The sequence below is a fragment of the Euprymna scolopes genome, chromosome 38 (genome assembly GCF_053919585.1).
Source record: "Euprymna scolopes isolate OS-2025 chromosome 38, ASM5391958v1, whole genome shotgun sequence".
In the NCBI taxonomy this organism is placed as follows: domain Eukaryota; kingdom Metazoa; phylum Mollusca; class Cephalopoda; order Sepiida; family Sepiolidae; genus Euprymna; species Euprymna scolopes.
This window is the reverse complement of record NC_136519.1, coordinates 4,965,189-4,976,054: the sequence shown is the minus strand read 5'-3', so window position 1 is coordinate 4,976,054 and position 10,866 is coordinate 4,965,189.

The window sequence follows — 10,866 nt, the reverse complement described above, 5'->3', positions numbered from 1 at the left end:
GACCAGCAGAACAGAGTTCTACAGATGGGTAGTTCTAGGAAATAAGCTTTGTTGATGGAATCCATGTTTAGGTTTACGCACTGATAGAGAGTGGGGGGAGGGGATTTATTGATAGTGATTTTGGCTATTTTGGCTAGATGAGTGTTTTTTTTTGTGAAAGATTGGCGAGGAAGGACTATAGATTGGAGCTCAGTCGAACACTTGCCATGAAAATAGCGATAGAGCAGAAACAGGCAGAGGAGCATTAGTTATTTATTTTTCTGTTTAACCAAATCGTGTTTGTAATTTCAGAAAATTAAAATAGAATAAAATAAATTGGTGCTAATGCACTTACTGATCTGCACTATTTTTTAAATCGTATTTCCAAGTTTAATTAAAGTTTTATGATATGTTTTTTTTATTCAATTGTAAGGTTAAAGTACAGAATAGGTGCAACCACCCCTTCCCATGTTAAGAATAGCTTTTTAAATAATAACGTTATTATTTCAGCACGGATCAAAGTGCATGAGTACCAATAATTATTTGGCAGCTAAAGAATATAAAGCGCGGTAAAAAAAAACTTCAGCACCGAAATTCATTTCGATTATTTAATTCTCATATACTCTGGCAAGTGGCAATAATTCTGGCACCTACGTTGTACGCGGCACTTTTAATAAGTTTCAAGGCATTTTTTGTATGAACTCTTTTGTTGATAGTACACACATGAAACTTTAGTCTCCTTCAAAGTAATCTCCTTCGGCTGCAATGCACTTATTGTACCGTTCGAACAACTTCTAGAAGGCTCCATAGAGGTCCTCTTGTGTGAGCGTGTCAATGACCCTCGTCACAGCCTCTTTCATCTCCTCGATTATTTCATAACAACAGCCTCTAAGGTTTTCCTTGAGCTTAGGGATAACTGAAAGTCACGGGAGCAAGGTCTGGACTATAGGAAGGGTGAAGAACTGTCTTGATGCCCATCTTGGTCAAGGATGGAGTTGTGGACTGCATCCTTGGGACAAACTTTGCGCAAATCTTCCACATCTTCAGTTCCTTGTGAATAATTGTGTGTACAGTTCCCACACTGACATCAAACTGCGCACTTATTGTCTCTATAGACATATGACGGCCCTTATCTATGAAATTCTTTATTTGGCCAATCAACTCTGGTGTTCTGACTTCCTTACTCCGCCCACCCTCTCATCATCCCTCGCAGACTTCCACATAATACGAATAAGCAATCCTCATCTGAAAAATTTAGAAACGTCATATGATATATTTGTCGAGATTTCATATATATTATAATAGAGTCGTGATTTCAAAAATTATAAAAAAAGTATTTGGGTGCCATCAGCTAGGATCGAACCTGTAGCATTCAAAGCTGGTAATGTTGTCACTGTACCAACGATTAACTGATTAAAAATTAAAAATTATAAATAAACTAAGATAAATATACAAAACATAACAATTTTGACCCATTTTGACCCATTTTTGATCCTTCAAAAATTATTTTAATCGGCTAAAGACCCACAAAAATATGGAGACAAACAGAGATTTTATATATTAAGATCAGCCCCGCTTTGCTCGGGCCCTATATACTGTTCATAACTTTATGTGCATATCTATATATTTATTAAAAAGTTTGACTCATGTCCAGGTAACCTACATCTAAAATTTCAAGTGTTTAGACCTACAATTGGCAGAGGAATTTGGTAGAGTCTTCAAAGGTCAACCTTTCAACATTCACTTCTTGGCAGCCAAATCTCCGCCCCAAAACTGATTAAAAAGCTTGCCCTATGTCTGAATATACTTTATGTAAAATTTAAAATGTTTAGACCAAAAATTGGCTGAGTAATTTGGTAGAGACCGTAGGGGTCAATTAAAAAAAAGCAAACTTTGACCCCAATTTTTACCCTTAACATCTGTTGTTTTGGGATCAAATCAAATAAAAAAGTTTGATCCATGTTCAAGTAAGCTACATCTAAAATTTCAAGTATTTAGACCCACAATTGTCAGAGGAGTTTAGATCCAACATTGGCGGAAGTGTTTGATAGAGTTTTCAAAGGTTGAACTTTGACCCCTTGATTGCCAAATTTCTGGCCGAAAACTAATTAAAATTTTTCCCAAATCTCAATATTCATTATGTCAAATCTTGAGTCTGTAGACTGAAATTCACAGAGTAGTTTCGTAGGGAAATGTACACACAAACACAGACAACTTCACTTTTATAAATATATAGATATATAGAGATGTACACCCAAGTATGATATATATATATATATATATATATATATATATATATATATATATATAAGTAATTAGTACAAAACAACGGCAAAATACTTTTGATTATCTACCTACTTATCTCCACTGACGCCCACGCATGCGCACCCAAAGATGGCGAGTGTGTATCATTTCAATGACAAACTTCCTACCCCACCTTAATATATTTCTATAATATATATATATATATATATATATATATATATATATATATATATATATATATATATATATATATATATGATGACTAATAACTATGTATGAACTTAAATGTTCAGATTTTTTAACTACATCCCCCCACACACACACTCAAGAGCAGAAGCATACGCATACCCTGCCCTATTGCGAACAATCAACGTCATTTTACGAGGGTCGATGAGATTTGATTGGCTCTTCAGAGAGCATGCTGGGAAAGACACCGTCAAGGTCAAACCTCATACTCGACTCACTTTCTAGGAATCAGCTCGGTTTAACTGCTTCCGTTCTAAGGTCCTATTTCATGATGGGAATCGTCAATATATTTGACCGGTCATTAAAAATATCTTAAAAAGGCACTCCAGTGTTTTGACCTTGTGCCAGTTTTATTAAACCGTTCCCATTTCTTGTCATTATAGTAAAACTATCTAACAATGTTTCATATCTGTACAAAACTTCGCAACACAAAAAACTTTCTTTATTTTTTTAATACAATTTCTAATACGATTAGACTCGGCTAGCTACAACCACTATAAACGATTTTCACTACTCTCTATCTGTGCCTAAATCTAAGTGCAGATTCCATGAACAAAGCTTTTTTCCTAGAACTTCCCATGTGTGGAACACTGTTCTGCTGGCCCGCTTCCCATGTAAATGCAACATAGTAGCCTTAAATTTGTTTTGTTTTTTTACAAGGAGGTCACCACTTATCAAGGCCCGGAAGCCACTCAGGGATAAGGATTATTGCAAGTACGTACATTACGTTAGTGTGGAGATTTGATGAAGTGTTTACTTAAGGGGGCGGTTCATTAGGAATTTGTTAACGTTGGACTTGAACACATCCAAGTTGTAGTCAGGTGGGAAGCAGGCAGACGGAACAGAGTTCCACAGGCGTGCAGTTCTAAGAAAGAAGCTTTGTTCATGGAATCCGCGTTTTGATTTAGGCACAGATAAAGAGTGGGGGAAATTTTTCACAGTGGATTCAGTTAGACGGGTGTTTTTCATGAAAGATTGGTGAGAGTGGACCAGAGATTGGAGTCCAGACGAGCAACTGCCATGGAAATAACGATAAAACAAGGATAGGCTCGCAACGTCTCTTCTGTGGGAGAGAGGTTGCAGGGTAGAGAAAAGGGCATCCCCCACTAAGCAACGAAGTCTATTTTGTACTCTGCCAAGGTAGAATAGGCTGTTTTTAGCAGCTCCTGCCCAAATATGGCAGCAGTATTCCATCCTTGGACGTACTTGGTTTTTATATAGATAGAGAATTGCATCAGTAGTGAGATATCTTCTGGAGCGGTAGAAGGCTCCCACCATATTTCCAGCGACCTTGGCAACAGACGATGTACGTGTTCCATTTCAGATCAGGAGTAAAGGTCAAACCCAGAAGCTTGTCAAAACACGGGGCCTCTCTCAGACGAGAGCCATCCATCCCAATTGATGCCAGATGGGGATCAGAGCGTTGGTGATGTAAGGATAGGAGTTTGGTTTTAGATGCATTAAAGGTAACCAGCCATGTCTTCCCCCACTGAACCACGCGCTCGAGATCAGAAGAGAGAGAATCCGAGAGAACTTTGTCATTTACAGCCTTTGATGTATTGCCGTAGATGGTCGTGTCATCAGCATAGAAATCAACGAATGATTTAAGTATGTGTTTAGGGAGGTCATTGATGTAGATCAGGAAGAGAGTTGGGCCCAGGAATGACTCCTGAGGGACTCCAGCATTAATGCTACAGGCCTCTGATTTTTGTCCATCTACCACTACTCTTATGAGCCTATCGGAGAGAAATGATTTAATGATTGAGAAAACATTTCCAGTTATACCGTAGCTGGAAATCTTGTGAAGTAGACCCTTATGCCATACCTTGTCGAAGGCTTTTGATATGTCAAGAGCAATTGCCCTAGAAAGGAAGCCTTTGTCAAGAGATTCACTAATCCTGTGAGATATAACCGTCAGCACATCTGCGGTAGATCTTGCAGAGCAGAAATCATATTGTGTGTCACTAAGAAGGTTGTTTCTGCTGAGGTGGTTGACTATTTCTCTATTTAATATGGATTCCAGCAACTTACTCATAAGACACAGGAGACTTATTGGTCTGTACTGAGAGGGAGATGACTTATCACCTGAATTCTTAAATACAGGGCAAACTGATGAGGTCTTCCGTGGAGTCGGAAAGCACTTCTCCTTAAGGCAGCGCTTAAACAGTTTCGTAAGTATGGAAGCAAGTTCTGGTTGAAGCTTTTTTAACACTATAATTGGGATGCCGTCAGGGCCAGTTGCTTTACTGGAATCAAGGTTCTTGATTAGGTTGGCGACCTCATGCATGGATATTTGTATGTTACTTAGAATGTTCTGCGTTATAGGAGGAAATATGGAGAGTTGATGGCCTTCGTCGCATAGGGTGGAATTAGCTGCAAAGTTCTTTGATATGTCAAGAGCAATTGCCCTAGAAAGGTAGCCTTCTTCAAGAGATTCGCTAATCCTATGAGATATAACAGTTAGCACATCTGCGGTAGATCTTGCAGAGCGGAAACCATATTGTGTGTCACTAAGGAGGTTATTTCTGCTGAGGTGGTTGACTATTTCTCTATTTAGTATGGATTCCAACAACTTACTCATAAGACACAGGAGACTTATTGGTTTGTACTGAAAGGGAGAGGACTTATCACGTGAATTCTTAAATACAGGGCAAACTGATGAGGTCTTCCAGGGGATCGGAAAGCACTTCTCCTTAAAGCAATGCTTTAACAGTTTTGTAAGTATGGGAGCAAGTTCAGGTTGAAGCTTTTTTAACACTATAATTGGGATGCCGTTGTGTTATAGGAGGAAATATGGGGAGTTGATGGCCTTCGTCGCATAGGGTAGAATAGGCTGCAAAGTTCTTTGCAAATAGTTTGGCCTTGTCTGATGCTGACGAGATAACTTCAGGTCCATTGATGATGGTTGGGATAGAACGCATGCTTCTGTTCAGGATCCTGTTTGCTATTTGCCAAAACTGGTGGAAACCAAGCCGCTGATCAGCTACTTTGGATTTAACAGACTGAGCATATAACTCTCTTGCATTTTTTATTACTCTTTTACAGTGGTTGCTGGCGTTCCTGAAAGCAACTTTAGTCTCAGTGCATCTATTACTTTGGTAGTTATGGAAAAAGTGATTTCTGTGCACAATGGCAGCAGCACATTCTGGGGAAAACCATGGCTGGCTGTTAGGTTTTTGTTGGAATTTTTTAGATGGTATGAATCCGTCCATGCCTACAATTAACCATTCGGTTAGGTCTAATACTATAGAGGACATTCTTTTTAAACATGGAATGCAGCGGTAGATCAGATATGAATGTACGGAAGCTATCCCAGTCAGCCATAGAGTATCGGTATACAGTACGGTGGAGGGGTACGTCTGGGGACTTATTACATTTCATTTTTATCTTAACTGATACAACCGAGTGGTCGGAGGATCCTAGAGGAGTAAGAACAGTGCATGAACATAGCTCAGGGGAGGTTGAGAGAAAAAGGTCTAGAAGGCTTGCAATCTGACCGGTAGTATCTGTCACTCGGGCGGGCTCGCGAACAATCTGAGTGAGGTCATAGGCAATGGCAAAGTCATGACAGAACCTCCCCTCGTCATCTGTCTTATTTGAGTGGGTCAGCCATTCCACATTATGGACATTGAAGTCACCACAAATGTGAATGTTAGCCGAGGGATATGCAGACAGGATGTGGTCTATTTTCTCAGATATACTCTTAAAGATAGTAACTCCGCTGTTGTGGGGGCGATAGAGGGCAAATACAAATGCAGTGGTGTAAGCTAGTGCAACCTGGAAGCACATATAAGGTAAATTAGGGTCTTCTCTGGAGATATCCCTGCCAAACAGGAAGCCACCTTTAATGTAGGCACATATTTCATGCCCATGACGATCTTGGGTGTCAGATTTCGATGTTAAGTTAGAGTATCCGTTAATTATGAATTCATCTAGGGAAGTGGTCGGCCCTATTCCAGTTTCGCTTAGAAAGAATATGTCCGGTTTCGTCTCCTGTAAACAAGTTCTTGTTGAGCCGTCCTCATAAATAATCAAATTCTACCCAATTTACACCATTAACAATTACTATACTACCATACCAACTGAGCAAACACGCCACACACACAAGAAAGTCTGTGGAAAATCATTATATATATATATATATATATATATATATATATATATATATATATATATATATATATATATATATATATACGTCCCCCGACCTCATTCACTCTTTCGCTCTTTCATTCCAAAATAGCGAACATTTCTGTAAAAGTCTGAGGAAGCTACAGACGGCAAAAAAGCAAAAAACGGCCGAGTAGCTGAAACAATAATGTAACTTAACAAAAAGATACTGTAATAAAAAATAAAACGCATATTTGCTCTCCAACAGTATTGAGCACTTTCTTCAGTTTTTATTAATTACCATTTCCAATATATATATATGTTTCACAGCTGATCAGTGTGGATAGACAGGCAACTGCTGCTTGTAGGGCAATGAATTAATGATGTTTGACATCGTAAATAAATAAATGGAGACAGATATATATATAAACAAATTGAGCTTGTCTGTGTTTTTCCGGAACGGTCTCTACCAAACTACTCTCTCAATTTTTGATCTACAGACTTGGAACTTGATATATAGACCACCTTTGGAACCATTTAATTTTGCTTTTAGCTGGAAAAATAGCTGCTAAAGGGGTAAAAATTGAAAAACTGAAACTTGGCAGGCATAAGACAACTAAACGTGTATCTTCTACACATGCGCAAATACACATGTATACGTTAATTATGAGAGTTTTTGATATGCATATAATAATTATGAGGTGGGATATAATAATTATTCGAGAATTGGCTGCATTATAAGAAATATAAAATCTGCATATTCAATGACCGGGCAACGCCGAGTATGCTGCTAGTATATATATATATATATATATATATATATATATATATATAGCAACCGCTTAGCAGCTATTTTTACCGGCTTAAAACCAAATCGACTTTGTTCCACAGGTCCAAATTCTATATATATCTAGTTTCACGTTCGTAAACCAAAAATTGAGAGACGAGCTTGGTAGAGATCGTTCTGTATGCAGACAAGGTCACTTATATATACATAAATATATGTTCATGTGCTATGAACGTTTTCATCCTAAATACTACGCAGTTATGCACAATGTAGAAAATATGCATCAATAACACTCAACGTAATCTATTATATATATAAATCCGTAATCCTGTCTGTTTGTTTGTTTGTTTGTTCACAATTTGATTAATATATACAAAAGTTTCCTTACTTTACTCTTTCATTTATTTCTATATATAGCTTCATTCTTGGAAACTAGATACAATAAAAAGATTATGTCATTTGCATATGACATTAAGAAAAATCGATTTTATTAAATAGCGGTATCTTAATTAATGTTTCTAGCGAAGGACTTGTTTTCAGTGCTTTATTTAAAATTGTTTTTATACATTTTAAACAATAATTATATTGATAACATATTTATTTTTTTGGGAATTATTATTTCATCATCGAATTTAAAAAAAAAACTTATTAAAGTTATTTGCCCCTTAGAATCTTCCGATCATTTCATTTGTTTGTTGTTATTATTCTTTAAACAGCTATACAGAAATCGCAAATTTTACGATGTGACCCATCGTTGTTTAATACCTAAAAAATAGCATCTACTGCCCCCCTCTGAATTCCACAATTTACACTTTTCTTTCTTTTTTTTTCACGTTAATCTCATCGATTACAAACTTTAATTTCTAATTAAAAAAAGGGTAAATATTTACGACGTGACTCAGCGTCTTCTAATCCCTAAAAAAATTAGGACCTACTTTTTTTTGGGCCCTAATACGTTTAACCAATCTTTATAAATAATTTACAAGAAGTAATTTCGAAAAAAAGAAAATTAACATTTTAAAGTGGGGGATCACTTTTCTATATAAATTTAACGTAAAAATGAACACCCATTTTTGGTCACAAAGCATTCAACGAGATATATCATCTCTAGCATTTTTTTTTTCAAATTTAGCGATGGAGATGGATGGGGCAAAACATGACAAATACAGTTTTTTTTGTTTGGTGGGCGTGGGAATTACATTTGAAACATAAAATAATTATAAATTTAATTAATTTTTATGACACCATTCTGTACTTTCACCTTACACTTTTATAAACAAAATGAACCCCAACATATGACAAATTCATTTTTGTTATTTTGGAGGGATATTACATTAGAAGCATAAAATGATGAAAAATTTAATTGAATGGTTTGGAAATTAATTGTTGATAGATCTTCATTTTTTTTAGGAGTTCTATCTACTTGGTTATTTTTATTTATTTATTTATTTTTGCGATCACGCGGGCATTCGCTGTTATCTTTAGTGAAACAAAAGTTCTAATGATTTATTTTTAATTATTTATTTTTAGGGTGGGTATTTATAGTACTCAATATCCGGGAAATAGTTTCTTCTATCTGTATCCATTCTGCCGAAATATCTGGTGGAGAGGGTATCAGGTACTTCTTCTTTTAAGGAACGATTAAATTTACATGTTTTTATCCGTTCTTTTATTTATGGAATTGTTGTGAGGGTATCCATGTTACCCATGATGAAAATGATTAGTGTAGCAGGTATGTTCCAAACGGAACTGTATGTAAACCCAGGCAACGCTGGGTACTCATACTAGTAGTTAAATAAAACCAATCAGAAACCATAAAAATGAATAATTGATTAAAGTTCGATTTTCGAAGCATATGTAAGTTAGTTAACCTTTACTTAGTCGCTCGCATATCCATGATTGAGTATATTAAGAAATTCGTTTTAATAATTTGAAATAGAAAAAGTAGGCCTTTAATACCAATGTAAGTGCGACGAGAAACTCAGCTTTATATAAATATAGACCACTAGCATTTCAGCCCGGCGTTGGCCGGGTGTTTGGAGGTGTATGCTGAGCAAAAAAAAAAAAAAAAAAAAGAGTTATTTTTGTTTTAATTTGACCCCTATTATGACCCCTTAAAATTTATAGTTTCGGGCTCAAATCACTTTATTAAGTTAGATCCAGATTCAAGGAACCTATATCTAAAATTTCAAGTGTCTAGACCAAAAATTGTCGGAGGAGTTTGGTAGAGTTCTTAAAGGTCAAATCGTTGAAATTTGACCCCTTAACAGCCAAATTTCTGGCTGACACCCGTCACATCGATTTTCCCAAATCTCAGTACCCGGTATTTCAAATTTCGAGTCTATAGACTAAAAATTGACAGAGTTATTGCGTAGGGAAATGTACACAGACAGACAGACAGACAGACAGACAGACACGTTCACTTTTATAGATATATAGATTGAATTAAATGCGAGTACAAGTACATGCGTAGGACTGTATATGGACAATCGCCGAACTATAGCAAAAATGTTAACTCTATTCTCTGTGGTCCAAACGGACGCACACATCTACAAGACAAGATTTAAGACTAAGATGGCGTAGCTGTAGTAAAAATGCTGTTTTCTTTATATTGTCGTTTTTTCACTGCCAGAAGTGAAGACCGTTATTCGAAAGTTGGAAAGGATAAAAAAAAACAGAATTAGTGACAATAAACGTCTATTTTATTCAATGCAATTTTTTTGTAATTACGTTTGTTTTTCACTCTTTCCAACTTCCGAATAACGGTCTTCATTTCTGACAGTAAAGGCGAAAACAAATGCATAGGCTTAACTACCACAAAATTATCGAGGAGATTAACTATGCGTTGCACCGAAAACAGTACTATATTTAACAACCTGACTAATCAACATTCCTGTCCCTTGTCCCAATTTAAGATTTTAGTTGACAACACATCTATATTTGAACAGACTAATAATAAACGAAAACTTGAAATACTAGAAGCACAACTATTAAAAACTAAAAAATCTACGATCAACAAAATACACCTTACCAATATCCTGAACTATTTGTAAAGTTATTAAAATAATTAACACATAAAATAAATGTACATTTTATTAAACAAAATCTTTATAAATATAAAAAAGCACATGAAACACTTCGTTCAAAAACGTAAATAAAAATATTCCTGATGAAGCTTTTTTTTCAAATAAGGCGAAATATAAAACGTATCACCATGTGAGTTTATCATCCTATTACGGCGTGCTGATCTTAACACTTTTTACACTAGTCTTTACATTTTGGTAGAATTGATTTTTTTTCTTCACATCACGATTAGTATTTTCGATTTTGAGACACGACCTATGCTCTTTAGCAACACGCAAAAATAGATTAATAAAATGAAGAGAAGTATCTGGAATTGTCAATTATAACCGAATTACTCTTGGCGTCTATTCCATTCTAAAGTCACTTATTATTTTAAGATTATATATTTAATAAAT